Source organism: Mizuhopecten yessoensis, unplaced genomic scaffold, assembly GCF_002113885.1.
Source record: "Mizuhopecten yessoensis strain PY_sf001 unplaced genomic scaffold, ASM211388v2 scaffold213, whole genome shotgun sequence".
Lineage (NCBI taxonomy): Eukaryota > Metazoa > Mollusca > Bivalvia > Pectinida > Pectinidae > Mizuhopecten > Mizuhopecten yessoensis.
The window spans coordinates 218466-242870 of NW_018403434.1; the positions used below are offsets into that span (position 1 = coordinate 218466).

A 24405-nucleotide genomic window follows, 5' to 3' on the forward strand; every position below is an offset into this window, starting at 1 on the left:
GGGGGTCAGCCACACCATTTGTACAATTTTAAATCCCTGCCTCCCAGGAATGCTTTTGATCAAATATGAATGATTTCCAGTGCACAGTTCTACAGAAGAAGTCGTTTGTAGCAATATAGCCAAATTGTCCCCTTTTGGCCCCGCCCCTAAGCCCCCTGGGGAGTCAGGCCCACCATTTGTACAATTTTTAATCACCACCACCTAGGGATGCTTCCAGTCAAATATGGTTGATATCCACTTCTTAGTTTCCGAGAAGAAGTCGCTTAAAGCAATATGGGCAAATTGACCCCTTTTGGCCCCGCCCCTCAGCCCCCTGGGGGGTCAGCCCACCATTTGTACAATTTTAAATCCCCACCACCTAGGGATGCTTCCAGTCAAATTTAGTTTATTTCCAACCAGTGGTTAAGAAGAAGTCGTTTAAAGAAATTGTTGACGTACGGACGTACGGACGGACGACGGACGCCACGGTATGGCATAAGCTCACTTTGAGCTAAAAAGCAGTTAATATTTGAAGAAAAAAATTGGATTTTTTTGTATGCTACATGAATAAACTTTTATGAGGATTCAAACTATAAAAATGGATTTTTTATTTTTATTTATCACAAGAACAGTTTTTACACGAAACATTCCCTCCTGTAAAAAATATTTTGTTTGAACCTTATGAATGTACTTAGTTAATTTGTTTAACATTTAAATTATCATTTAAATATATAGCCAACAACAGGCATTGATAGTTGTGAAAATATGAAGGTATTGACAAAAATAATTTACCAGCAACAAAGGAAATGTAAGACATTAAGTAACTTAAAAGATGTATTTATGAATCTTAATATTTAAAAACCAAGTTGAGAAATATTTTACCAGTATTTAACTATGAAATTACAGATTTGAATTGGTCTAACTTTAATCTGTCGAATAATATCAAGACTGTTGGAGATAGTACAGATTTATACATTTAAAAAAAAAATCGCTGGAGGTAGTACGCAGATCTGTCGAGTAATATAAAAGCTTCATGTGAGTATATATGAAAATGTTGAATATACAAAAATTATGCACGAAGAGNGAAACTGTATTTTAAGAGCGAATGATATATGTAACGAATCTGCTGAAAATCACAAAATGCCTAAATTAGTATGCCTAACGCAAGTTCTCACGACACTGACAGAGTGCAAATCATGTGTTTGACAAGCTTAATTTACCTGAAAACTGCAAACGATCTAAACCCATTTTGTATTGATATATATCATACGTATACAGTATTATAGTCTTCTATCAAGTTAATATCTTGTCTCAGTCGAGTCATATTTGTTCTAAGTGACAAATATCTTTACTATTTAAAACAATTCAAGATACATATTTTTTTTTATTCAACAAAATCATTTTTTTTTCGATATCAAATTATTTAACAATCAATATGTACAAATCATAGACAATTGAAAAGACATGTATTTCTATTTCATTCACTGTTTTTGATACAATAAAATCATAAACAGGTTACAACGTGTTTATATTTTATTTCATAGTGGCCAAGGGCAAGCGTATCACGACCATTAGGAAGTACGTAGCGCTTATCATCAAAAGGTGATAGCCCCGATTTGTTGATTGTATATACATGTAACTAATGTTTATCTGATCTAATTGAATTCATTGCACACATCTTGTTCGTCTTATCGAACAAACATTTCGCGTACATATCGTGTCGCAAGTCTTTTTTAATGGTTGCTTTAGCGACACCTTTAGCCACTTGTTTCTCTTTTGACGTTGTTGTGATTACAGTACAACTCTCGACAACAGACCTTTCGTGCGTACAAATTACGTAAGAATACAACTTTGGACGAAGACCGACAAACTCTGAAATGGGATGTTATGACGTTTCGTCTTTGAAGTATCCCGGGATTTTTTTGTTTGATGAATCGTGACAAGGGTGAGATGGTGGATAATCAGACAAATCATACACATGTCTGTCCTGGTGAAGATCTGAGTATAGATCGAGGGTTTCAATTTCGATACCGAACGAATCGGTGTCTGTAAATAATAACTTCATTCCATCATGATATTTCGGCTTGAGATATTTGTAATAAATTTCATACATGACTATTTTCGAGAGCTCTAGAATGGTTTGTCCGGCATATACCGGTTTGTTCAGTAATAATTTGGTTTTTGCATTCTCAATGCCCACCAAATTCTCGCTAAAGATTTTAAATCGTTTAAAAGACGGTTTTGCACAATATTTTATTTTATTTTTTTCTCTGTATGAGCTAACTTTATGTCTACTACTCGATTCCTAACATTCTCCATTGTTTTACCGAACACGGCATTGTTCATGAGCTTAAAAAAAGTTTTTCTCAAAGTCATTTTGCGATTCAACCCTTCGTTGTGAATTAAATAAGATATAGGGCCTTAGCAAAGGATGTTGTCTAAACTCTAAAATTTTATGAATTTTGGTAAGCTTCATGCCGAGATCTAGATACAGCTGCAGATTCCTATAATGATAGATATATTTTGTTTTATTTTCTAGATTTGGAATTAGTTTTTCCGTTTTCAAGCGACCTTTTAATTTTACATTGGAAGGCTACCACCGCGAAACCACCCTCAAAGAATAGATACATGTCCGGATCGGTTAGTAATTCTAATTGCACACCTGTCATTTTTAATGCTGCATTCCAAGCTAGACCAGGGCTAGTATAGAATTGACACGGATCTAATCCATAATAATTTAAACACGTAGTTCTAAAATTCTCAAAGACATCTGTTAGGAGAAGCACATCTGTTTTTAAATACAAGTCGTGATATTCTCCTAAATTTTGAATATGTAATTCGTTCCAAACACGTTGTGCATGAACATGGTCAGAATCTAATATGTGATATTTGCTCAACTGACTATAAAATTGTTGTTGTGATGGGCGTTGTGTTTCACTGAATTTACTTTCCTCGTTTACATACTAGTATGGATAGACTAACAGTTCCGTCTGAGGTTTAGTAAATTCTTTTGAAAGATGTTTGAATTTGGAACTTCCTCCCTTTGCTAAATTACTAACCAGTGAATCTAAACTTTCTGACATGAATTGGAACGAATCTATAAATCGTAAACTTCCTAAACTAAATGAAATATATTTTTCCATGTTGTTTGGTATACATTTGATTTCATGATCTTTGAATAGACCTAAACTTTCGCATAAGATATGACCGTCAAATCCTTTCAAATTGTGAAAAACTACAGGGATGAAAGAAGGATGTTGATATTGTATGTTACAAGTTTGACATGCTGCCGATATATATTTCCCCGTTAAATGGCAGTTATCTCTTACTTTGATTGAATCTCTCGCGAAATGCTTATTACAAATATGACATTTTTCGCAATTTTGAAAATGACGCTCATCTTCCTTCGTCATTTTGAGTGGCTCGACATGCTTTTAAATGTTTTTGATAAGGTGCTGCTCTTCAATCAAATTTTCTAGTATTTGGAGTCGTACTAGACGTTTGAGGATTAGGCAGACAAGAATCCATATTTTGTGAAAAGTTTCAAAATCTGCATAGATTACAATGGACGATTATCTGTTTATTAAAATAGCAAAATTCTAAAAATTGCTCACCTTCTGATGGGAGTTTCACATGTTGTGGATCGTATTTAGATCAATATTCGACATGATTTTCAAGTAAATCCTTGCGCGTGAACCCTTGTAAGCAAAATTGACAAAAATGTGTTTTACAATGATGAGATTTCGTTCTGCTAAGAAACGTATCTAATTTGTTATCAGACAATAATGTGTTTTTATACCTTGTTGTAACAGTAATAAATTAACGTGATGTCGTGATTCTCTTACCTTTGTAACATACAATGGGAAAATTGTCTCATCCTCATATCCAAATACATTCACAGAAATATTATTTTGTTTTTCAAACTTATTCACATGAGAAATACGAACTCTTCATATTTTGTTCATATTTTGTATAATGATTCACATGTTCTGGTATGTCTGCTGTTGGATGAAGAGAAGCAATTACTGACCACGTGAAACATTTCTCGTCATTGTTGAGAATGTTCAACAGTTTATGTTGCCTGAATGTTCCTGGAGTAAGAATGTATGAAGTTCCTGATAAAGGTGAATATTTCACAGTACTCACTTCTAATTTAATGATCCTTTTTAAAATCCAATTCGATCCTTCCCCAATGTATTCTTCAAAGCCTAAAAACATCTTTTGAAATGCTTCGTTCAAATCATGTTGTGAACAGTTCTCATTTGGCAAATAAATGTAAGTCTTGCTTCTAAAGTGTGGATAGGACTGCTGCTTGTTTCCATCCTTGTCTTCTTTTTCCAATTCCACTTGAATACATAAATACCACTTAATCCCTCTTAGCTCGTAACTTCTTTCTTCTAAATGTGTTCTCACTTCCTATGAAGTGTTTGTTGCAAAGCGAAGCAAATCCATATCATCGTCACCATTCGGATATCTGTTTCTAATATTAGCAACACAATTTAAACTGCTTTCGTCAGAATAACGATGATCGTTGTGAATAAAAACATTACCTCCTTCCTGCTCTACTACAGCTGGAGAACGCTGTTCTCGTGCAAGTTCTGGGGATTGCATCCAACTCGGTCCTGCGATTGGAGAATCTATACCTAGTTCCGGAGAAGTCACACGCTGTTCCGGAGAAGCCGAACGCTGTTCCGGAGAAGTCGCACACTGTTCCGGAGGAGCCACACGCTGTTCCGAAGAAGCCGCACACTGTTCCGGAGAAGCCGCACGCTGTTCCAGAGAAGCCGCACGCTGTTCCGGAGAAGCCGCACGCTGTTCCGGAGAAGCCACACGCTGTTCCGGGGAAGCCGCACGCTGTTCCGGAGAAGCCACACGCTGTTCCGGGGAAGCCGCACGCTGTTCCGGAGAAGCCGCACGTTGTTCCGGAGAAGCCGCACGCTGGTCCGGAGAAGCCACACGCGCTTCAGGAGAACCCATGCGCTGTTCTGGAGAATCGTTAGCTGGTGAGTTGTGAATTTTATGCGCTTTCAATACATGTCGTTGTAAGGAAAAAACAATGTTTTTGGGAAATAATTGCAAGGTATCCGTTTTGAAGTAGTACAAGGAATAATCTCGTTATCAATTACCTCAACCTCATGTATATGCGACATATGGCGAGTTAAGTTGAAATGTCGAGAAAATGTATTACCACATATTTCATACGAGAAACCTGCAAGGTGAGCTTTAAGATGATTCACTTGATTTTTATCACAAACTTGCTTGTAGCATACTTCACGCTCTTGGGTTGTTTCTTCATTTGGGCCAGTTTCAACATCACAATATTTTACCGGCGTTTTCGTTTTTTTAGTTGGTGAGGTATCTAGACTGTCTAGTTTTCTCTTCAAGTCTCTTAATGTTTCTCTAGCTTCTTCATCTCCTTCTCCCTATTTCTTCAGTAGACCAGCAAGAAATCCGTCTGCCATGGTGAACAATTTAGATCCTGTATGAAATCTGTCTTGAAACAGCTATACTTATAGTGTGTGGGCGGAGCGAGTGGGCATGTCTAAACTTTGAATGCCAGCCATTTCTTCTTCGCCTTCTGTTTATTGATGCGAGTCATGAAATCACGAGGTGTAGTTTCTACATATAATTGTCCACCGTCCTGTGTTGTTTCAGGATGTGAATCTTTTTTTTTTCTACTGAGTTATTGTCATTAGTTTGTTGTTTTACAGTACTTGGTGGTCCTTCTGTCACCGGTTGCTCAGTTTTAACAATAACTCTGACAAGTTGTTTTAAGTGTATATCTTTCCTTTATGATCTCCGAGAAACCTACAATACAGGACAATACAATAAATACATTTCCCCTCTCATATACATACAATAAATACTATACAACTTCCGCGCCGACCGATGTACCGGACCTCTGAATAGAGACCGCTATAAATATAGTAATTCTAATAACTAAATGTTATAACCACACGATAGTTATTATATAATACGGTTATACGTACCGGGTATGATGTCCCTAGCCTGCTAATACATGCTGGCGGCAATGTATCTGTACGCCCTCTATATATATATACCCAATGACTCAGCTCTATCCGTAATCAGATCCGTCTTTCACGAGTCGGATTGTAAGAATGACCACTGGGCAGTAAGTATCTACCCAGTAGCCAGAATATAGTGGCGGGAATATAGAGTGCTTTATTCGTGCAAGGGGCAGGTCCAAGGTCTACGTCGTAAGTACAATTCAGTCAGAATGTTGGAACAGAACATAACAACACGTAAAGGTTATTGCATGGTTTTCGAGTAACAAGGGATTTATTACACCCGAGCGAAAAGGGAAGTAGAGAAAAAAATGTTCACCTGGACAATCTTTTTACCTACCCTACACTGCAGATAATTTACATGTACCTGTGTGAGTGAGTACTAACCACAACCAGGTACATGTAAGATTCTCAATAGCCCAGTCTGAGTGCATCCTTCATAATGGATACAAGTGTTTTTGGATTACTATCCAGCTCCAGTACCAGGGAAGGTAAGGAGTGTCTGTTCAACAATTAGAACAAAATACGGGAAGCAATGTTGAATTTCTGACTACATTTTCAGTTTAATTTTCACGATGTGTAAAGGTACAGGATATTGAAACCATTTTCATACATACAATGTAAGGGTTTAACAATCCCTAAGGAATTCCAGTTATGTGCAATTTTGTATAAAGGAACAGCTCCTAAAGATTATAAACTTTTATAAACTTTTCCAGGAAATGCTTATCCTCTCACGTGATAAGGAAATCTTTTTTTGTGTTTTTCAATCATGAAATGACCATTTTTAACTTCATTTTTCCCCCTTATTTTAAAATGTGTCAACTAAGTTTATCCTTTCCACTGTATTGACTTCGTCGTTACTCACTGATTGATTATCTCCCCTTTCAGCAGTTGTGACCACAGTCCACTGGGCACACCCCCTTTCATGGTCATGTAATCATGATTGGCCGTGAAAGGGGTTATGTGTGCAGTGGACTGTGGTAGCAAGTGATTTATTGCCTATACTTTTCCATTGTGAGAGGTGGGAAGTATGCAGTAAAGGTACATGCATTCCGAACTGATGACGTCACATACACTGTTTGCGAGACGGGACAACACACGTGTATACAGACAGTTGACAGTACTCGTTGTATATACATATACACACACCATATATATATATATCCTATTATATAACCCAGGGTTACATACTCCCCTGCTGGGGGAAAATGTGTCCCACATTTGTTATAACCTAAAAATAACTTGACTAAAAATCTTCTAAAGTGAAATTCAGTCCTATCGCCTTGTCACAGCTGCATAAGTCTGTAACCTGTACAAAACAATGAAATTCATGCAAGTTTTATACTAAATCAATTAAAACCTGCAAAGTAATTATCTGAATAAAAAAATGTAATACAATCAATAAAAATCATGATGACATTTAATTACAAATTCCTGAAAATAATCTGTTAACTCCATCTTTCTTTGAATGACTGCCGGTGCTCCATGGAAATTCCTGAAAGTATGGACTATTTTGCAAAACGTTGTGAAACGATTTTTATCCACCTAATCCTCAATTTACATTACAATGAGTGAATCACATAATAATCAAGGTTCCTCAGGAAAACTCATTTGAATATGGTCTAACATGTATATAACTACAACCAAACTTCATGATTGCCACAAACCGCACTTACGGAGCACACCCACTGACCGAACCTGTCTGGCGGTTTCCGGTTCCGGTGTGATCTCCGTGGAGACACTAGCTCTTCATCCCCTGAACTATCTGCCGAAACAGGTTCAGGTGGTTCAGATGACCTGGTTATATGTCATATAGGACTCATCCCACTTGTATGGAACGGACTAATCAAGGGAGATAACTCAAGAGGATTCCTCCTTTGAGGTATTATATACCTCTCCACCTCGGAGTCCGTATCGGAACTCGACTCCTCATGGGTTTCATCTTGTGATTGATCGACTACAGTCCTACATTGTCTCCTGCGAGTCAGTGGGACGACGATCTCCCCACTAGGGATCACATTGAATGGTAACGACATGTTACGATGGAGGGTACGCTGGGATCCCTTACCACGTTCTGGTTTGACCTTGTAGACTGGTGCCTCAATGTCAGGTATCTCAGTGACTACGTATGGGTCATGTTCCCATCGGTCTGCCAGTTTGTGCTTCCCCTGAATTCCAACCTTCCTAACAAGTATTCTATCACCTACCTCAAGTTTTGTCTCTCGCACTCTGATATCATAGTATGTTTTATTACGAGCATTTTTGTTAGCCTCGTCTGCAGCCATACGGTACGCATACTGGAGCCTAGTTTTTAACTTGCTAACATATGATACCAGATCAGCTACCCTTCAGGTCTGGTTTGTTAGTATCTAAAAAGGCATCTACTGACAATCTGGGGTGCCACCCAAACATGACGTAATGAGGTGAAAAACTGGTAGCATTGCTCCTAGTAGCGTTGTATGCCTGGACCATCGGAGAGATGTAAGATTTCCAGTCTAGCTTCTGGTCATATTCTAGAGTAGCTAGCATTTTCAACAGAGTCTGGTTGAAACGCTCAGCTGACCCGTTGCCCATTGAATGATATGGAGTTGTCCGGGTTTTCTTTACCCCATCAATCCTACATAGTTCCCTAATGACTTTGCTCTCGAAATTCCGACCTTGGTCACTATGGAGCTTCTCCGGAAAGCTGTAGTGGACAATAAACTTTTCAAACAAGGCTTTAGCTGTTGTTTGAGCTGTTTGGTTTCGACAGGGAATTGCCTGAGCATATCGAGTGAAATGGTCAGTTATAACCAACACATTCGCAAAACCCCCTTCGATCTTTCTAGGCTAAGAAAGTCGATGCAAACCAACTCCATGGGCCTTGTAGTCCTAATGGGAACCAACTCTGCCACTTGCTTCACAGGAGCCTTTCTCCTGATACATCTACCACATTGTTCTACTTTCCTATTAATAACCCCTCCATACCAGGCCAATAAAATCTCTGTTTTGCCAACCATAGGGTTTTCTCCTTCCCTTGATGTCCAACATCATCGTGCACACCCCTCAATGCTTGAAGCTTATGAGCCTCTGGCAACACAAGTTGTCTCACCTTCTCACCATCTACAGTTGTGGTTCTGTACAAAACACCATGCTCAAGGAAAAGACGCTTTCGCTCCCGGAGGTACCTCCGCACCTCCGGCGACTCACCCATACCTCCCCTTGCACAAAAACCACCACTGCAGATGTCTACAACTCTAGCCAACACTGAGTCATCCGCCTGGTCCGCCTCCCAATCCATGTTAGCAAGCTCACCACCATACACAGCTCTCTCCTCGGCCGTAGGAGTAACTGGATCAGTGGTGACACAATCAGCCAATGGCACTGAATCCATTACTGACTGACAGACTGCTTTAACCATGTCGGTAAACAACTGAGGCTGACGAGACAATCCATCCGCATCTGCATTTTGCCTCCAGCTCTGTAGGTTATTGTAAAATCATAACCTGCTAGAGCGGCGACCCACCGATGACTTGTAGCATCAAGCCTTGTCTTGGTTAGCACATAAGTAAGTGGGTTGTTGTCAGTAAAGACCTTGAAACTGGTTCCATACAAATAGTCGTGAAACTTATCAGTTACAGCCCACTTCAGAGCCAAAAACTCCAACTTATGTGCCGGGTAGTTTTTCTCGCTTGGTCTCAGACCACGGCTTGCATATGCAATGACCCGCTTGTGACCTTGCTGTTCCTGGTTCAACATTGCACCAAGTCCAGAGCCACTAGTATATTTGTGCAAAAATAAAGAGAAGGAGTAGTCGGCATAGCCCAGTATTGGTGGGCTCAACAATTTCTCCTTTACAGTATCTACCTGCTGTTGGTTACCCCACTCCCACAGTGCAGGATTTATCTTTTTAGCCTTAGTTTTGTCACTGATGTTCAATGACCCATGCCCTCTCAATAAACTATGGAGTGGCTCTACAATCTTAGCATAGTCCTTGATAAACCTACGGAAATGACCAACGAATCCCAGAAACTGTCTAGTCTCCTTAACATTCGTTGGTTTGGGCCAATCTACAACCGCTCTCAACTTCTCGGGATCTGTTCCAATCCCCTTATCTGATACCACATGGCCAAGATAAGTTACAGCAGTCTTAAAGAACTCACATTTGTTTGGCTTCAACTTGAGACCAGGTTGCTCTAATCGAGAGAACACAGACTCTATCCTCTTGATGTGTTCCTCAAAAGTCTGAGAAAAGATGAGGATATCGCCAATGAACACCAAGCACTCTCGCAATTGTAGTTCCCACATACTCTTTTCCATAAGTCTTTGGAAAGTGGCGGGTGCATTGGTTAAACCAAAGCTCATACGGCTGCACTCATAAAAACCAAGATTTCCAACTGAGAAAGCTGTCTTTGGTTTATCCCCCTCTTCCATCTCAACTTGCCAGTAACCTGAACGTAAGTCGAGTTTAGAAAAGTACTTTGACCCACTGAGTGTGTCAACAACATCGTCAAAACGAGGCAACATGTAGGCGTCCTTACGCGTACGTGCATTTAGAGTTCTATAGTCAATACAGAATCGTAGAGATCCGTCCTTCTTTCTCACTAAAACGACGTTAGATGAGAAAGGACTATTTGACTCTCTAACTACACCTGCCTGTAACATGTCTTTGACGTGTTGGCTCACCTCTTCATACATTCCAGGAGGTATCCTCCTGTAAGATTGCTTAAATGGTTTGCTCTCCTCCAACTCTATCTTATGTTTTACTATAGTAGCCTTTCCTAAATCCAATGGCCCCCTAGAAAATACTCTATGCTAACCCCCAATCACTGCTTTTGCCTCAAAAGCCTGCTCCGAAGTTAAGTTTTCCTCCTCTAACTTAACACCTAACTCCTCAAAACAATCTGACCGAACCTTAGAGTGTCCATCTATTTCAGAGGCTAGATTATCCACCATTTCCACAGCCTGAATGACACATAATTCCCCTTTGGGTCTTAGGGTAATAGGTTTCGCTGTAAAGTTAAATATCTTAACTGGAACCCTTGCTACATTTGCATTCTGACTAAGTTTCACCACTCTAGGACCTACCACAAAACCTGCGCCCTCGGCTAAACCTTCAGTTACCACTTCACTCATGTGACCTCCTCAACTTCTGGCTAACCCGTCAACAACTGCAGATTCGTATGGAGCAATATGTATTGCCTTCTTGGACCTTGCTGTTGCAGTATTACAGGTAATACTTTCTATAGCCATCTGCCATGCTTCTGGTATAACTAAGCTAGTCTCATCCATGGTTAACCAGTCCCTGCACTGCCTAATAACATTTGTTCCCACTATAAGTGGACAGTGTCCATTGTACTGAGTATCAGGTACTACTTACACTGGAACCAGTATTTCCACATTAGACAAACATGGTACAGCTATAACACACTCAATGTAACCCATATATCCTAGACTAGAACCATCTGCGACTGATACCTCCAAGCCTAAATCATCTAAACTCAATAACTCAGGTTTGTCCTCTAAACTAAGGTATCCAGACTCTGATATGGTTGTCACCATAGATCCACTATCTACGAACGCCTTCATTTCACAGTCATTGATACTCACTTTGCTTTCATTTGCTACACCTACCATTCGAGTAATCAAATTTTGGCCTTGTTCTTGTACATTACAGGTCCCAGCTTGGCCAGCAGCAGCGACCTCTACGCGTTTGGGTTGTACATACCTTGACCCTGTCCTTGAGCTCCATTTTGACCATACCTGTTGACCTTGACCATACCTGTTTCCTCTGTCTCTCTGACCTTTATTAGTGTCACCAGCCCTCTAGTTACCTGACTTTTTCAAAATACTATCCAATTTATCATCTAACTTTTTCTCTAAAAGTTCAAATCTGGTATTGAACTTCTTCTCCAGCTCTAACAAAGCATGATCCCGAGTCTGTTCACCTGACAAGATATGTTGCTGGGCTTTCTTACCTGTATTGGTAGCAGTGGCACCACATCCTGTAAACATTCGTTTGATTCTTGTTTTACTCTACTTGGTGGTTCCTTCCTTTCATTTGATACTTGTTAACTGTCATTAAATAATTCTTCGTATTTAGCTCTCGGAATTAAAACTAATTCTTTTGCCATTCTAAATACGCTTTAACAAATGAAGTTAACAAGCTTCATTTGAGTGACAATAATCTCTTCTGTCTCTGCTTTGGTCTTATTCCTTCGGCTAAAACTTAACGAATATTTAATTTAGGTCTGATCAATTCATTTTTATCGCTTTTACTGATTGGAATATTATCCATGACAGCATTATAGATTATTTCGATTAAAAACTTTAGCTGTTTATAAGCCAATGACTCCAATATAACTTTTTGTTGTTGCTTTGAAGCAGTATTATAAAATTCGGCAAATTCTTTCATTTTCTCGGTTCGTAAACAATGATGTCTTCTCCGGGCAATATTCGAGTGCGTAATGGTGCAATTTCAATCGCATCGTCTTTAATATTGAGTTGTGTTCCGTGTGGATTTATATCTATCAACAAATAACCGTAACGTTTAGAGGTTGCTTTAAGATATGTATCTCTAAAATATGCAGTTTGTCTTGGAAATATTTGCCTTCCCAACATTTCAACTTGTAACTGATCGCGATAATTCTTAAACAGAATAAAATAATGTGTGTTTAGACTTAATGTTCTCATAACCTTACCTTTTTAAAATAAATTTTGCACTAAAAACATAACAGTAGTGTTTTCGTGATGTGAACTAACGCAGAACATCTTCATTAGATCTTGGCTATTTACTCCATCGGCCATGCAATCATCGATGACTAGTAACTTATGACCGCTAATCTGCGCCCATTCTTTAAACTCTTCTTCATCCGGAAGTCCCTGATGGAAAGTTACTTCTTCCAACTTTTGCTTAATGTAGTCAAAAAGAGACTGCCATGTATCATAACAAATAATGATTTTGGTTGGAGGCTGTTTTGTTTTGTTAGATATGTTTTACCGGATCCTGTTGGTCCACATATCATAACGGTAGTAGGTGTTTGAAATTTGATCAAACTTTCTTCTACCCACCATTTATCTTCCATGACTCAATGTAGAATGAATAGACATACACAAAACAACACAATATATATTCCATTATTTTATTTCAGAACAACATTTCTGTTTGATATCATTATAGTGAATACAAAGCGGAAAAGAGTTTTCTATGTAATTATATACAATCCTATCATTTTTAACATGATCATTATCAAACATATTTGTTATAGATTTCATAGTCATCCCTCTACATCGATTAAGCAGAAAAACCAAACAATATTGTCCACAAATATTCGAGTTTGTACTCTGAATGCGTTTATGGTTATATACAAAATTGGAGAAATCAAAGTCGAAATATTCTGACGAGTGTCCATAACTGTCAAAGAATTCTCCTTTATTTTTTTATTCCATGTATACAGCTAGCCAATGCTTTCCAGGTAGGTTGCTATTATCTGTATTTACAATAAAACCGGTAGGCCACTTATGTATGTTTGTTGGTATCTGATCGCTCGCGTAGACAACTATACTCATTTTTCTCATCGCAGGATCACATTCGATAGCACATCGCACATGGCAGGTAGAAACAAATTTACAGGCCCAATGTTTTCATCTATAGCGATGTTGCTTCCATCGCCATTTTTTATTTTAGCTTTCACCGATATCTTTGTGTTTTTCAGATCGATGTATTCCATACCATTTTGACCGGAAATGACGAACTCGATGGGGGCTTTGCCGACGACTTGCGAAATGGGAAGAACGTCTTGATAATATATATCTCTATAGCTGTCTGTGTTGGAGGTAATTCAAAAAAAAAAAAAAAATGTGTTTTTGTCATCACAGATACATCATGTAAAATATCATATGAGTATACATATATCATGTAAACATATCCTCTCACAGGAGTCACATCTTTGATTTTTTTCCTTGCTTGGGATGAGTTCTGGAGTTTAGTATCTGAGAATTTTTTTTTTTTTACCAAACATAACTTATAACTAAACGTCACATACTGTATACATTAACATCACACCACAAAGACATAAACTCTTACAAGGCAATATATATATCCATATATATATTCTGACTTAATAATAATTTATATCTACATTGCTATTTAAGTGAACTTCAATCAAACAAAGCATAAAAATTGTATAGATATATATATAAGTCAGCTATTTTTTTAATATCAGGATATGAAATGTGTATAAACATGTATGCATAGTATACAAGTAAATCCATTTAAAATAAAATTGTGTATTATATGTAGGTGTTTTTATTGTAACTCTCCTTCACTCTTTATATATGTTTTCAATTGTATTTCATGCATAATCATATATGGATATATATAGAGTCCTATAACCTATAAACAATCTACTATACAAATGTAGGGGGAAGCCTTACTACCTAAGAAAGTAAGAAATCTTATTTTAAAATAGGTACATCTTTATGTCATATGGATAAGTTGTAATTTATTAATGTTGTTGTTTTTATGTAAATACATTTTCCCACTTTTCCAATATTTGAAAAAAAAAATCGTTTACATGTATTTATGTGAACAACTTTTTCGATTGTATATTTTTGTGCAATAAATTCTTTTAACAAGTTGAAGTTAACTCTGTCTTGGCTTTTTGATGTACAAAAAATCAAGTATTTTGTAAGTAATATAAGGAAGTTGAGAGGTTGTGATGTGACAATGTTAACTGTATGTCCAAACAATATCATTTTCAAATCAAAAACTACTGTTTTATTTGTTTTTTGTTTTATCCATTCTTCTCTCGTTTTATACTGGAACCATTGTAGTTTTGTATCTATGGTAGTCTTAAAGGGTAGTAAATAAATTGTATTCCAGTTAAAATATTGGAAAATAGGGTTTGTTTTCCATTTAATTTCTGATGTATTGACTATGTTTTTGTGGTTTTGCTCTGTAAGTGCATAATAGAAATCTCCACTGCCTTTTTTACTTTTAAATAAAATTTGAGTGTGAAAAGGTAAATAAGGTCTTACAATAGTATTGTTATTCAGATATACCTTGCATTTTTTAATCACAGATTTAATGGATGCACAGACTCTGGTCACTTAAGAAATTATTCGATATTACAGAAAACTTGTCTTTGAATTCTTCAAAATTTAAAAATGCTACTTTCATTATGTTCAACTACTGTATTTACATCTTTCCTATGCCAGTCTTCAAAATAAATGTATTGATTCCCTATCTTAAAGTTAGAATTGTACCATAAAGGGGAGGTAAGAAGGTCAGTTTTGGTTCTTATTTTATTTAGTTTTGACACTTTTATCCATGTATTTAGGACTTCTATCCAAAATAAATTTGTTATATTTAAGTTTTCAAAGAAACCTCCACCAAATTGTGAAAGGCACTGTATGGGACATCTTCCATGTTCAAAAATGTTTTTCCATTCCCTATCACTATATGTCAAAAGTCTTCTTACCCAAGTAAATTTTAAACTATTAATAAAATTCCCAATATCTATCATTTTTAAACCTCCTTTGTTGTATTGTTTAATTAGAGTGTTCCTTTTCACTTTATCAATATGTCCTTGCCATATAAATTTTAAAAAAGTGGAATTCATTGTTTTAATAAAAGCTCTATCTGGATTCGGTATAGTCATGAAGAGATGAATCATTTTTGAAAGTACTAATGTTTTTAAAACAGTTATCCTGCCTATTGGTGTAAGTATTCTTTTAGACCATTGTAGTAATGATCTAAATTTTGTATAGCTTTATTATAGTTAATGTTAATCATTTCATCTAAGTTGACAGAGTAATCTATTCCAAGAACGTTATATTTTGTAATACCACCATTTTAATTTCCATCTATGGTGGTAGACGTCTTGACTGAATTTTTTACTTCCTATCCATATCAATTGTGTTTTGTCCCTATTTACCTTAAGGTGGCTCGACACATCGTCATCAGCGTCCATTTTCGTGACATACTTCCGGAAAAAGTACAGCTAGGACTCAATTATCTTAATCGAAATGTGCATGTACACCGTGTCGTCATTTCCGTATTGCGTATCGGGCATTCAATATCGTAGTGCAAATTATAGTAACACCTGCTGGGCTGTTTTCGTTTAAACGGTCAAACCGATCGGACCACTGTTGTTCGTTTATTAAATAAGGTCGGACCTAGTAATCTGATACTGCTTTCAGGCGAGTCTTGAGAAAGCCTTGCAAGGCATGCATGCACATTTGCAGGTCCGCCAGGATTTACAACCGAAATTGTTACATTTATAAACGGTCAAACCGGTTGTTCCGCATAAACGAACAGGCCCATGGTAAACAATAGTACACGTGCGTGCCGATGATATGTCAACACCCGATATCAAGATTTTACCGGGAAATGTATACTCACACGTACTTCAGGAATAAAGCTTTCCAATTCATAGACATAAACAGACTCACGGGAAGACAGTGACATGAGACCAGACGACCTCAAGAAGGTCATATAGGAAACACATGGAATGCGGACGTACCAACCTCACATGTGCATATCGCGTGTTTACACGAGTTCATAAGCTCGAGGTCGTTACGATTTTCGCTGTTGAGGGAGTTTCGCTCTGTCGATTAAATCGTGTTTACAAATGTAGTCTACTAGCTTACTCTGTGAAAATAATGTTTTGTAAAATATCAAGATACCTATGAAATGCATGTGTGAGTGCACGTGAGAACGGTATACCATGCGATAGCCTCTGGTCTGACATGTAATTATAAATATACCGTGAGTTAGCGGACTGTGGAATGATGTCCAAAGTGTACATGACTGAGGGTAATTTGGTTCCATTAAAGAACAATAAATTGATAATTTTGATATCATATTTTTGATTTATTTCCATCATTTTTGTTATATGTAAACAGAGACAACTGTCATTGTGTAAATGTCACCCCTCTGCAAAAAGTTCCGATTTTTTTCAAGGAAGATAACTCTCACCCGGATCAAAGTGATTGTAAAATGTAAAATAAATTAATTATAAAGCCATTGTGTATATTTTGTTCAATTTCCCACTCTATATGTATAGAACTTTGTGTCCTGGGTGCTTTTAGCTTGTAGATAATCACTTTTATCCGTACAAATTCAATAAAAAACACTTTGTGTAACATGTGTTACATATTTTGCGATAAATAAAATATTTGTAGGGTTAATTAGAAATGCTTCTTTTCATTTTATTATTGTTGTTATTGTTCCGAACAATGCCACACACAAAAAAACCCGGAAAATATTAGAATTGACGAAAATTCAATTTTTTGGTATTTTTTCCAAAAAATTCCCCAAACTATCGGAATGTTTAGATTTTCATAATTCATAACTCGACATAGTTGCATAACAATTATATGAAAGTTTCAACGAATTTTGCTGGTTAATTGCGAAAGTGTGGAGCCACCTTAAGACCTGATATTTGTGCAAATAATTCTAACATTTTGAGTGCCTCATTGAAAGATTCCCTAGAACCATTTAAAATAAGAGATGTGTCATCTGCAATCTGTGAGAGCTTGTGTTCTTTTTCCCTACTTTGATACCCTTAATTGTTGCATTGTTTTTAACCATAATTGCCAATATTTCTGCCCCAAGTATAAAAAGATATGGTGAGACAGGGTCGCCCTGACGACAGCCACGTTCTATAGTGAAAAATTCCGATAGCCTAGCATTTTGTATAATAGCTGATGAAGTGTCTGTATATAGTGTATTGGTTACTTTGTCTAGAAACTTCCATGATACCGAAATTATAAAATCTAAAATTGTTTTCATTCTGTTGGCTATGCATGCTGAGGCTAATTTGTAAATTGTATTTAATAATGTAATAGGCCTCCAGTTTTTTAAAAATTGTCTTGGTTTTTCTCCTTTTGGAATACATGTAATAATACCTAGCCTTTGATTTGTGGAAAAAGATCCTTTGGTATATCCCTGGTTTAGTGATCTCAATATAAAATATTTAAGTTCTGGCCAAAAAAAAAAAAAAAAAATCTGCAGGAAAGCCATCTGTTCCAGGCGATTTACAGTTTTTCTTATTTTTTAAAGCTTTTCCAAGCTCATCTTCTGTTAAATTTCCTTCTAGTGTTTCTTTTTGATTGTCTGTTAATTTATTTAAATCAAATTCTTTAAGTAAGTTGTCTAGATCAACATCTTCTATACCCTCAGACTATTCACTGTAAAGTTTTGTGTAAAATGCTTCTATTTCTTTCAGGATTTCCTTTTGTTCAGTAATTATTTCTCCTATAACTTTTTCTTGCTTATATATTGTTTTGTTAGTAAAATTTCTAGACTCCAGACTGCAGAAGTATTTTGTCGCCTTTTCCCTCTCTTCTATCCAGTTAACTTTAGACCTAATTAGATGTCCTTTCATTTTTGTTTGTCTGATGGTTTCTAATTCTCTTTTTTTTTGGTGTAAAATATCAAATTTATTTGCTAAATTGTCTTCAGATTCTATCCTATCTATACTTTCCATTAATTCTTTTTCTTGTCTTATTGGCCTTCTGTATTGCATGAGAAATACTTGTGCTTCTAATTTCCCTCAGTAGAGTTTCTAAAAAAAAGTTGGTCGTCGATTGAAAATCTAATATCTTTATTGTCAATTTCTTCTATATTTCCATCATATGTACTATCTGCATACTGTTTCTTTATACGCTCAATTGTATCTTTTACCTTCTTCACACATTCATTATCATAAAGTAAACTAGTGTTAAATTTCCATAGTCCCTTACCCTGTTCAAAATTGTTAGTCTTTATTTCTAATGTAATGATCGAATTGTCTGTTCTATATCCTGATTTAATATCTGCTTTATCTACTATATTTAAAAGAGTATCAGTTGTAAGGAAGAAATCTAGCCTAGCTTGCTTAAATTCTTTTTCCTCCATGAGTACCTACGGAAGTCTGGATGTAGTATCCTAAAACAGTCAGATAGATTATATTCTTCAACTATATCAAGATTTTTTTGCCTAGCCTTAGAATTGTTTACATTTCTATAATTATAGGTATCTTTTTCTGAGTTAAGTACAATATTGTAATCTCCACATATAATGATTTCTGTATTTTCAAGTTCATCTAGAGTCTGTTTTAAGTATTCATAAAACATTGGGTCATCAGTGTTAGGGCCGTATAAAGTTACAAGCGTTAATCTTCTTTTTCTCAATTGTAAAATCAACAGCTATAAAATTGCCACCTCTATCTTTTTTAACTTCTTGTATATAAAATTCAAAATTATAATTAAACATAATACTCACGCCTCTACAATTTGACAGATAAGAATTAAAAATACACTTAAAACCCCACTGTGACTCAATATGATTCTCTATTTGAGGTGTAAAATGAGTGTCTTGGAGACAAAAAATATTAAAATCCCTAAAATTTGTTTGTAAATAGTTCAGGACATCAAGTCTTTTTTCCTTTGACTCCAAGCCCTGACAGTTTGCAGACATTATTTTTATACAACCAGACATAATCTAAACCAGTTGTAAGTCTTATCGATGAGGCACACATTTGTAATAGTTTTAAAATAATTATAGACAGTATCATATATCATAAAGTCAGTGACAAATATGTTTTTCCATTTGATCTCCTCCCTTTGCAAGCATTCCCCTTTTAAGTTAAGCGATACCACAAAAACATAAAACACTAAATACATATAACAATTAAATACAAAAAAGTACTATGTACATTTATATTCTGAAAAGGAATCTTAACGTACTTCTGAAAATACCAATACCAGGTACAGCTAGCCTGTGTTATATTTATGATATTGTGGTTGATTATGTCCCTTAGATTAGATTATGTCGATCGATCAATTATAATTTAGTATGAGTATATAGTTAAAACACTAAATGTATGGAGCAGGCAGTTCTTAAATAAAACTTTTATCAGCATACCTACTATTTGAGTTCGTTCCAAGGTTGATATTTACATTTTAAAACTTGTGAATGTCTGCAAATCAAAAATCTCCATGTGGTTTTGTATACTACGGAAGTGAATATTCACATAGTAAACGATGAGTCAGAATAAGGTAAATATTATCCGGATTTTAGAGCATCTCTTAAAAACATATCCGGATTATGGTCTTGAACGAAATAAATACTATTCTGTATACATAAGGATGTATTTAATTCAACCTAATTATAATGGATTTGAAAAACAAATGGAGAACACATTTTCTCAGTAAAGAAAAGAGAATACGGAAGAAAAAAATCCGTATGTTGATGCATTATAACGTTAGTACATGGTCTTTATTATCCGGATTATCCATTCGCATGAACCAATATGCTATAAAGGCCGTATTATAAACTGATAATTTTGTAATTACTTCAGATAATAAAAAGAACATTCCTTTTATCTTATCTCATACGTGTCAATGTGGAAAAGAAAAAAACCCGGAATTATTTAACCTTTCAGTTACAATGTATAGATACTATGAGTCGCTTTTACAGACATGAATAGACCATGTGTTATAAATATATAATTAAAATGCCATGTCTATAAACTTGAATCTATAATATTCAATATATTCCACATACAACTGTACATATATCAAGAACCTCCTTACATTTACAAGTTCAATATTGACTGACCTAGTATAAATGATTGTCGCCATTAAATGATTAATACATACAAATCTACTTTACTTACTTTATCCCAAAAAATAATAATATATATTATCAAAGGCAAATTTGATTTACTGCTGAACCTTACATACACGTGGATCTCTTAAATACTGATTCACTGGTTGATTACGATATATCTCATATCTCATAATACATGTATATGGTCGAGAAATAAATAAAAAAAAAACAGTAAAGTCAAGTCATACATTGGTCACCTGTGATCCTACAGCTATATTGCCGCCTGGTTTCATAGTTGATTTTGGGACACTCGTGCAATGTATACTTTTTCTTGTTGTCATGACTTTGATGACTGTTTAGTACGTTTTTTAAATATTGCATTGTTGTCGGTATATTATTTATTTCTTCTTACTATTTACAAATAAAACAGTTCAAATTAAGGTACACACAAAAATAAACCACAGAGTTATTTGTGATTTGCTTGAGATGAGAGTATGGCATCTAAGTCTTTGTGACTCTGAATTTACTTTTACTTTTCCGTTCATCAACCATGCTCCTTGTAGCTTGCGATCGCGACATTGGTAGGCTCTCGACAGCAGTTCTTGGTTTCTACGTGTGATATCTTCCATGATCACTATACCAGATTGCTTTAGTTTGGGTCTGTTTTTTATCACATTGAACTTTGAGCGTCTGCGGACGAACTTGCAAATAACGGCCCGGGCCTTGCCGGCTCTGTGAACACCAAGTCTATGGGCAGTGTCGATTTCGTTTGGGTCAAGATTCATTCCGAGTTTAGCGTTACGTAACTTGACGACTAAGGTGACAGAGTCTTCTACGGATTCATTGGGGTTGTGAGCACCAAGTCTATGGGCAGTGTCGATTTCGTTTGGGTCAAGATTCATTCCTAGTTTAGCGTTACATAACTTGACGACTAAGGTGACAGAGTCTTCTACGGATTCATTGGGGTTGCTGTTCTCCAGTCCCACTATCCGGATACTATTTGCGCTACCATGTTGTTCCAGGTCATTTAAGATGGAATTATTTGCATGGCATTCTTGGCTGAGAAAATAAACTTGTCGTTAGTTTTCTTCGCTGTTAGCAGTGATTTTTTCAACGTTTTTTTTTTAGTTTTTGATTTTCTATTGCTAGGTCGTGCACCTCACCTTTTATTCGTTCTAAGTTGTCTTCGTGTTCTATCTTTAAGATACTAATATTTTTTTCGAAATTCTGGGAAAGTTTTTCAACTGTTGCCTGTAGTTGCTCTGTAGTGACCAATTTTTTCATTCGAACTTTCATCTTTGGTGACAACTTTACTGAGCAGTAGCTCAATTCTCTCTAATCGTGCATTTATCTCAGAGTTGTCTTAAGTTTTATCCATTTTCCCAGTGATTTCTTCTATAGTAGACTGGATTTGGCTTGTTCTATCACCTGTTGAGTTGGTGAAACTAGATTTACACCAAGGTTGTGTAATGCTATAGTTTTCTCACTTTTGACATTGTCAATGGGAATCATGAACTCCTTAGTGTTGGTAGATATACCACCTCCATGCTGTTTCACTTCTCGATCGATATCGATATATGGATTAATTTTGCCACTAGTAACGTTTTTGAAATAGTTCATCCATTTTTCCACATTGGGAACGTACATGTTTGAAACATTCCTAAGTAAAACGGATATGATTTGAAATGTAGTGTTATCGTCACCGATTGTTTCAAAAATGAAGGAACTTCGCCTTTCTCATTTGTTATATATATTTCGATGTCTCTAATCTCTGCTTTATTTACAGGTACATATTGAAAGATCGTGAAAGATTGGGTCCAGTTAGCTTGCTTGTACGACTTTACCATGCGGAGGAGACTTTTCTTTTCACCATCGATGATAGTTCCATCACTTACGTCGCAATGTACGTATACGTTTTCATTTGTTTTACCAGTTTCAACTAAATAAATGTCTGCCAACGCTACCTGCCAGAGTCCAGGTAAATGCAGGGGGGATTGTAAATGAGTGCGAAAATGATGCGGTTCATTATCTGGAAAATATTCCCTGTTCTTATTACTGTTGATTGTGACGTAGTGCGTCATGATCAATGTCTACAGTATCAATAATGGTATCCGCATCGACATATGAATTATATTTGGTAGGCCACTCCAACCATTTTACTAGCCACTGTTTTCTACCACTTATCTTGCGCGTCTTGATTTTCTTCTCTATGTAAAAAAGTGAATCCATGTTCTTATCAACTCTCTGCAATTCGGATTCATAAAAGCTACCTTTGATTACTTCGTTTAGAAAATCAATCAGCTGATGTTGGGGAATACCTTGCAATAGATATCGTCTGTGTACTTTAAATATATGGTTTCTTTGATTGATTTTTCATCGGTTTCTTTCTAAGTACAGATATGCAAATATATCTGCCTGATTTTCTTTGTTGACATTTTTAGGAGCTATACCATTTAAAGATCGATGCGGTGTAGAATTGTAACTATCAACCAGTTTCTGTAGAATGTCAGTATATTTGTACGTTCTGTGTTTTGTAAAGTATCGAAATAGCATGGTCTTAAACCGTATGCACCTTTCAATTATATTTGCCTTCGTATCGCTTTGAGTGGTAAAATAATGAATGTGTTCAGTATCTTGATAGGTAATTTTACCAATCTTGCTAGATCGATCCATATATTTGCCAACCACATCCTTGCAGTATTTCCTAAAGATTGCATTATTAAACTCTCCACCTTTGTCTGTCCGAAGTTTGTGAGGCACTCCACTTCTTTTGACAATTTTCTTGAAAGCGTTTAAAACTTCTTTTGACGTTTTGTTTTTTAGAGGTTCAATCCATAGATGTCGACTGAAGTCGTCAATAACCATCAAAAGATATCGCACTCCCGAATTATGTTTGGGTAGAGATGTCATGTCTGCCAAATCAGCATCGTACTGTTCACCTGGCACGCCAACTTCAACACGTGCACGTTTAAATGAGCGCCTAACTGGTTTATGTAAACTATAATCATCAAGACTCTGTATATATCTTCTGATCTTATATATGCCAAGGATTTTAATACCTTGTGTTTTCAATATTTGGTGAACCTTCACGGGACTGAGAAATGCACCACCATTCTCCAAATTATAATATACGTCATCTATAAGTCTTGTTTATGTACAAACTTTTATTAACATTGATACATATTACAACGTTTTGTGAAACCAATCTTCTTCACGATTCATGGACATGACCATTATACCGACTCTCTCTTTCCATTTTTCTGTTTTAAGTTCATAACTTCTCCATTCAGCATTACATAATTGTGAAATGAAAGCATTTCTAGCACTTCTTTGGTTTTTAAAACAATAAAGTTTCTTGAATAAAGTCACGAATCACTTTAATGTCATCCATTTGAATAAATGCATGCATCATATCAAACTGTCTTTCACTTATGATTTCTCGAACATGATATGCATATAGTAGTTTTAATAAGTTACCATTTTGAGGAATTCTGAGGAATTCCCACAAGGAAAAGTATTATTAATTTTGCGTTGCACGTTGATATATCCTATTCAAATTGGGCGGGTGAGGTAAAACACAATGACGGTCAAAACACTCTACAGAAAAGTTTGTATTATCCCAATATTTCAATGTATTTCCACACTTATAACAAGTAACATAATCACCGACACCTTCGTGAAAAAATCCGTCTCTAGCCAGCTGATAAGGGGTCTGACGAAGTTTACAACTCCACTGGGAGAATGTCACCGACCGATCGGTACAGCTTGTCATGTATAGGTGAGCTGGGCGGGTGATACCAGTGTTCATCTATAAGTAGAATG

The 24405-nt window shown here is 36.2% G+C and overlaps 1 long non-coding RNA gene across 1 annotated transcript; it reads left to right on the forward strand.

Moving 5' to 3' along the window:
• The first annotated feature begins 4903 nt into the window (after window positions 1–4903).
• LOC110463576 lies at window positions 4904–23956 on the forward strand. The gene is made up of 4 exons (XR_002464405.1): window positions 4904–4982; window positions 13700–13820; window positions 22370–22486; window positions 23407–23956. It is a non-coding gene; the product is annotated as an uncharacterized LOC110463576 (long non-coding RNA).
• Window positions 23957–24405: the final 449 nt, after the last annotated feature.